The sequence below is a fragment of the Penaeus japonicus genome, unplaced genomic scaffold, assembly GCF_977035675.1.
Source record: "Penaeus japonicus unplaced genomic scaffold, GWHDUDI00000001_assembly GWHDUDI00000022, whole genome shotgun sequence".
Classification (NCBI taxonomy): Eukaryota; Metazoa; Arthropoda; class Malacostraca; order Decapoda; family Penaeidae; genus Penaeus; species Penaeus japonicus.
Genome location: NW_028234424.1, coordinates 17,301,632 through 17,309,131, shown reverse-complemented (window position 1 = coordinate 17,309,131; position 7,500 = coordinate 17,301,632).

Here is a 7,500-nt window from a genome sequence, read left to right as displayed (position 1 = left end):
CTCAGGCAAGGTCAAGCCAGGGGGAGAGGCGGGAGGTCACCCTGCCTCGACCCAGCATGGTCATTGCCAGAGGGGGTCGAAGAGGAAGAGTGAGTGAGCGAGTCCAAAGGAGACGGGAGAACGTCACGAGCTTGGGTGAAGATGAACCTCATTTTTTTTCTCTCTCTCACGAGATGCAAAACCTTTTGTTATTTTCTCGTCGTCTGTTTCAATCTATCTCTATCTCCTTCCATATATTGATTCATCTCTTTATTCATTTATCCGTCTCTGTTTATTTCTATATATTCATATGCATCTATCTTCATATTTGTATCTTAATCTATACGTATTTATTTATATTTATATCTATATATCTATCTACATTAATCTCCATATTTTTGTATTCATCTGTTCATCCATATTCTTCTATCCTCTCTCTAAATATTTTCCCTATCCTCTATGCCTACGAATCTATAATCAAGCTTCCTATCCATCTATCCTCCCCTTACCTCTTCTTCTTCATCTCCTTCTCCATCTTCCTTCTTCTCCTTGTCTTTTTCTCCACCGTTCTTCCTCCTCGTTTTATTCGTCCTCTATCACCTATCCGGCTATCCATTCTTATTTACCGAAGACAAGCCAGCAACCACAACAAATAGGAATAAAAGAATAAGAGAGGAAGAGAGAAATAAAAAAACGGACCAACTGAAAATGAAAGTCAGAATCCATACATCTCTGAAGACCAACCATCTACTTATTATTATTAGTAGTAATAGTATTGTTATTATAATCATCATTATCATTATTATTGTTCTTATTATCATTATCATTTATATTAATCATTATCACGTTCTCTCTCCTCATTATGATTATGATGATGATTATCACTTTATCATTATCATTCCTATTATTCTTATCATTATCATTATTATCATCCTTTGTATCACTATAATTGTTACTGTTATTATTACCATCTTTATATTACTATGATTATCTTTATCATTGCTGTTGTCATTATAGTTACTTTTAAATCATCGTTGTTATCATAATCATAATCAGTGTTATCATTTTTGTCCTTAATAATTTTCCTCTAATAATTTTTCCCTTTTGTCTTCATTTTCACTTTATTCATTCATTCATCCCCCCCCCCTTTTGCCACTCACTCCCTCCCTCCCTCTCGTTCCAAATGGCACACACTAACGAAGGAGAAAGCGAAATAAACAACGAAGTTAAGAAAAGAAAGAAAAAAAGAATAAAAAAATAAAGAAAAAACAAACAAGAAAGAAAGAAAAAAGAAAAAAAGAAAAAGAAAGAAGAAGAAGAAAAATAAGAAAAATATATATACACATATATATAATATATATATAATATATGATATATATATATATATAATATATATATATATATATATATATATATATACATATACATATATATATACATATATATATATTTATATATATATATATATACATATATATATGTATATATATATACATATATATATATACATATATATATACATATATACATATATACATATATATAATATATATAATATATAATATATATATATATATATTTATATATATATATACGTAAAGAGAGAGAGAGAAAGAAAGAAAGAAACGAGAATAGACAATAAAGACGAGAAATACGACACCCATCGCCGCCATAACACAACGGGAGAAACATCTTGTGAATATCTTAAAAGGCGGCCCATGTAAGGTGGGGGGGGCGGGGGGGGGAGAGGAGGAAGGGGGGGGGGGGGTGAGGAGAGGAGGGGGGTTAGGGTGATTTGGGATGGGGGGGGGTAGAGGATGGTGATGATATGTATGCAGCGAGGAAAGATGAAGATGGTGTTTTTTTGGGTGGTGAAGAGGGGTGGGAGGGGGATGGGGTGAAGGGGTGGGGGGAGATATGATGGTAGTGTTGGTGGTGAAGAGGGGAAAGGGACGGGAAACGGGAGAGGGAGTGAATGGGGGGGGGCAGTGGCAGTGAATGGGGGAAAAGGAGGGGGAGTGAATGGGGGGAAGGGCACGGGGAGTGAATGGGGGGAAGGGCAGGGGGAGTAAATGGGAGGAAGGGCAGGGGGAGTGAATGGGGGGAAGGGCAGGGGTAGTGAATGGGGGAAAAGGAGGGGGAGTGAATGGGGGAAGGGGAAGGGGAATGAAAGGGGGGAAGGGGAAGGGGAATGAAAGGGGGGAAAGGGAGGGGGAGTGAAAAGGGGAAAGGGGGGAGGGGGAGTGAAAGGAGGGAAGGGGAAGGGGAGTCAAAGGAGGGAAAGGGAGGGGGGATGAAAGGGGGAAAGGGGAAGGGGAATGTAAGGAGGAAGGGGAGGAGGAATGAAAGGGGGAAAGGGGAAGGGGAATGTCAGGAGGGAAGTGGCACGGGGGGGAGGGTTGAATAGACTCTAGTGATGAAAAGGTAGAGAGAGAGAGAGACGAAAAGGTGTAGGTGATGAAAGGGAAGGGAGGGGGGGAGGGGGGGAGGAAGAGATAAAGAGGTTTTGGTGATGAAAACAGGCAAGGGAATGGAGGGGGGAGAGAAGACTTTTTTAAAAGTCCGGGTGGGTTAAGAAAATACAATAATAAGCATACAGCAAGCAAGCAAAAAAAAAAGAAAGAAAGAAAAAAAAAAAAACGCGATTTCGCAATGAATGAAGGGGGTGGGGTGGGGGTGGGGTGAGAAGTTAAGAAAAGACAAAAAAAAAAAAAACAACAACAAAAAAAAACAACACGAAACAAGAAGAGCAGATGGTCTTGTGTTGATAAAAAAAAGGAAAAGATGAGTATGCATTAAGGAAAGGAGACGGTGACGAAAGAAGGAATAAGCATAATTGAAGAAGTAGGTTGAGGTTGTTTGGTCTAACGGTAAAGAATACGAGAAAGGAAGAAGGCGAGAGAGGGAGAATGGGAGAAATAAGGGGGTGGATGAGAGGAAATTAAAAGAGGAAGAGGATGAGGGAGAAGATGGAGGATGATGGAGAAGAAGGAGGAGGAGAGGAAGAATAGAAAGATTAAGAAGGAGGAGGAGGCGAGAAGGCAAGAAAGGAAGAATGGAAGAAATAAGGAGAATGACAAAAAAAAAAAAAAAAAAAAAAAACAAAGGAGGCGAGAAGGCAAGAAAGGAAGAATGGAAGAAATAAGGAGAATGACAAAAAAAAAAAAAAAAAAAAAAATCTAAGGAAGGAGGTGGAGGGGAAGATGAAGAAGACAAGAAAGAAAATGATAAAGGAGGAAGAAGAGGAGGAAAAAGAAAAACTAAAAGGAGATAGAGGATAAAGAGGAGCAAGAGAAAAAATAAGAATATGAGGTACCAAGAAGAAACAGAGGAAGAAAAAGAAATAGAGGCAAAAAAAAAAAAAAAAAAAAAAAAAAAAAAAAAAAAAAAAAAAAAAAAAAAAAAAAAAAAAAAAAAAAAAAAAAAAAAAAAAAAAAAAAGTAAAATAGAATAGTAAAGATTTCTTAAGCCAAATTTCGTCAGCTGTAGATCGACCAATATTCAACAGTAAAACGTTTTATGCTCGCGCCCGTTGTTTGTAAATGCAAACTGACCTATCGAATGATCTCATTTGCATATCTTCACCTTCTTTATAGGCTCTGATCAGCGACAAACTCGTTTCTCTTTCTTCTCTCTCTCCTTCCCTCTCTCTCTCTCTCTCTCTCTCTCTCTCTCTCTTCCTCATCTCCTCTCTCCTTCTCCCTTCTCTCTCTCTCTCTCCGACTCTCTCTCTCTCCTCTCTCTTCTATATATATATATAATATATAATATATATAATATAAATGTATATATATAAACAACACATAATTACATCTCCTCTCATCTCCTCTCCTCCTCTCTCTCTCCCTCTCTCCATCTCATCCTCCCCTCTTCCCGGGGGGGTGTCCTTCTATCTCCTCTCTCCATCTCTCTCCTCTCTCTCCTCTCCTCCTCTCTCTCCTCTCTCTTCCTCTCAATCTTCTCTCTCCCTCTTCACCTTCTCTCTCTCCTCTATATATATATATATATTATATATATATATATATATATGTATATATATATCATACAACACACCCTCACCACCTCTCTCTTCTCTCTCTCTCTCCTCATCTCTCTCCTCACACTCTGGTCTCTCTCTCTCTCTCTCTATATACTATAATATATATATATTATAAATATATATATATATATATATATATTTATATATCAATATTTAATATATAACCATATATATATGTATATTTATATAATATATTGGCCTTAGTTTGTCCTCCTATTACGCACCCTTCTATCGCTACTCTCATTTGATCTTCCTCTTCTATTTTAACTTCTTCCACCGCCCCCATTCTCTCTCTTTCTCTTGTTTTCTTTTTCTCTCTTTCTCCCTCCTCTCTCGCTTTCTCTTTTTTTCTCTCTCTCTTTCTCCCTCCTCTCTCTCACTTTACCATTTCCCTGTCCCCTCCTCTTTGTGTCCCTTCTACCTTCCTTTTTTCTTTCTTCTCTTTCTAATTCTCTCTCTCTCTCTCTTTCTCTCTCTCTTTCTAACTCTCTCTCTCTCTCTCTTCCTCTCTCTCTTTCTCTTTCTCTCTCACTCCCTCACTACGTTTACGGCCGTCACGTCAGCTGGATCCCGTGTTTCGAGTCGTCCACGACTGGGGCGGTTGGGAGGGGGACGGGGGTGGGGGGAGAGGGGCAGGGGATAGCGGGAGTTGTTGTGAAACAGTTACATAATTCTGAATTTTATTATATCCGTCATTTATATAACGCCGTGAGCTATTTCTGTTTGTTCTCTTTGCTTTTTGTATACTGATTTTAAATTATTATTTCGTTATCAAATATACATATCTTATATATATGTATATATATATTATATATATATATATAATATATATATATATATATATATATATATATACAGAATAAATATATATATGTTTTTCTATTTTTTATTTTTATTATTTTTTATCTTTTTATTTTATTTATTTATTTATTTTTTACTTTAGGCATGTTACCATAATGATGATTTTGATTATCATCATCCTCTTAAAGTTAAGAGGATGTGGGGCGGTGCCATCGCTTACATGCCCACATCATGCTTCGAGCGGTTGAGCGGGATAGGGCATGGGCATAGCTATCTGGTCCTCTGGAAGCGGGGGAATCCAGCGCTGCGAACGTGATACATAGGCACCCCCGGGCGGGGTGGCGGGTGTGTGGCTTGGTCTACGGGCCAGGCTCGTGGTAGGGGGGGGTTTGGTGGGTGGCCCTCTTTCCTTTCAACACCCTCCCCCTCCCACGCGGCCTCCTCTTGTACCCCTATCCCACCCTCACCATCCCCCATCTCCTTCATCCCTCCCTTCACCTCCCTATTCCATCTCCCTTCACTCCCTTCCCCTCCTCTCCTTCTTCCATCTCCCTACTCCATTCCCCTTCCCTCCCTTCCCCCTCCACTCCTTCTTTCATCTCCCTACTCCACTCCCTTTTCCTTCCTTTCCCCCTCCACTCCTTCTTTCATCTCCCTACTCCATTCCCCTTCCCTCCCTTCCCCCTCCACTCCTTCTTTCATCTCCCTACTCCATTCCCCTTCCCTCCCTCCCCCCTCCACTCCTTCTTTCATCTCCCTACTCCATTCCCCTTCCCTCCCTTCCCCCTCCACTCCTTTCATCTCCCTACTCCACTCCCTTTTCCTTCCTTCCCCCTCCACTCCTTTCATCTCCCTACACCACTTCCTTTTCCTTCCCTTCCCCCTCCACTCCTTCTTTCATCTCCCTACTCCACTCCCTTTTCCTTCCTTTCCCCCTCCACTCCTTCTTTCATCTCCCTACTCCATTCCCCTTCCCTCCCTTCCCCCTCCACTCCTTCTTTCATCTCCCTACTCCATTCCCCTTTCCTTCCTTCCCCCTCCTCTCCTTCTTTCATCTCCCTACTCCATTCCCCTTTCCTTCCTTCCCCCTCCTCTCCTTCTTTCATCTCCCTACTCCATTCCCCTTCCCTCCCTTCCCCCTCCACTCCTTCTTTCATCTCCCTACTCCATTCCCCTTCCCTCCCTCCCCCCTCCACTCCTTCTTTCATCTCCCTACTCCACTCCCCTTCCCTCCCTCCCCCCCCTCCTTCTTTCCTCTCCCTCCTCCACTCCCCTTCCCTCCCTTCCCCCTCCACTCCTTCTTTCATCTCCCTACTCCATTCCCCTTCCCTCCCTTCCCCCTCCACTCCTTCTTTCATCTCCCTACTCCACTCCCTTTTCCTTCCTTTCCCCCTCCACTCCTTCTTTCATCTCCCTACTCCACTCCCCTTCCCTCCCTCCCCCCTCCACTCCTTCTTTCATCTCCCTACTCCATTCCCCTTCCCTCCCTCCCCCCTCCACTCCTTCTTTCATCTCCCTACTCCATTCCCCTTCCTCCTCCACTCTTCCTCCATCTTCACACTCCATCCCCCTTTCCTTCCTTGGTCCTCCACTCCTTCCTCCATCTACCCCCTCCTCTCCTTCACATTCACCCTCCTACCCTCCACCCTCCCACCCCCACCCCCACCCCCACCCCCTTAACATCCTGTCTTACCTCAGCAGATGTCAGAAAGCAGAGACACATCATGCCAGCATATAATAGCTTGTACACACGCGTAGGTCTACCGAACTGAGGCCTTAGGCATAGGCAGAAAGAGTAAATTAATGTCTGGGGGTCTGTGTGTGTGCGTGCGTGTGTATGTGCGTAGGCAGCGGTGATGGTGGTGTGTGTGGGGGCGGGGGGAAGGGGGATGGAGGGGATGTACGCATGTACGTGTGTGTGTATGTGTGTGTGTGTGTGTGTACGTCTTTTTTGGGTCTATATTGTGTACTTGCGTGTGATTTGTACATGTTTATGTGCATATTTGCGTGGCTGTAGACGTATACAGAAATTAACACGTGTTTAAAGAAGTCAAAGAATAAATAGATATCTACATAGATAGAGATATAGACAGGCAGATAGATATGGAAAAATGACCATAATAACAAATATAGAAATAAACACAAAGAGAAACAAGCACACGCAATCAAACAAACGTTCCCGCCAATAATATCACTGAATCTTATGTCCGGGTTGTCAAACAGCGCTCTACCAAAATAAGCAGTCAATTTCCTTTTTATTTCCCCCACCTCTTCATCACCCTTAACCCTTCACCCTTCAGCCATATATTCCTCCCTTCCTCTTTTCCTTCTCCGTTTACAAGTCAGCTCAAAAAGTCTTCTTGATCTTCGTTTTCTTTCTTATTTTCCATCTTGGTTTAACCTTCAGCGGCGTTATTAACTAATAGAACACGGATTCAGTACAGGCCTCGAGGCTAGGTCTGTTGGGTTATTTATTTTTGTAATTGGTGTTGGCGTGTTGTTGTTCTTATTCGTCTTCTTTTTTTTTAGCATTTTATCATTATTGGTATTATTATTATTACTTTTACTATCATCCTTATTATTATTGTTTTTGTTGTTGTTGTCACTATTGTTATTATCATTAATATTTCCCTTCATCTTTGTCTTCCTCCTGCCCCTCCTCCTCCTCTTCCTCATTCTTC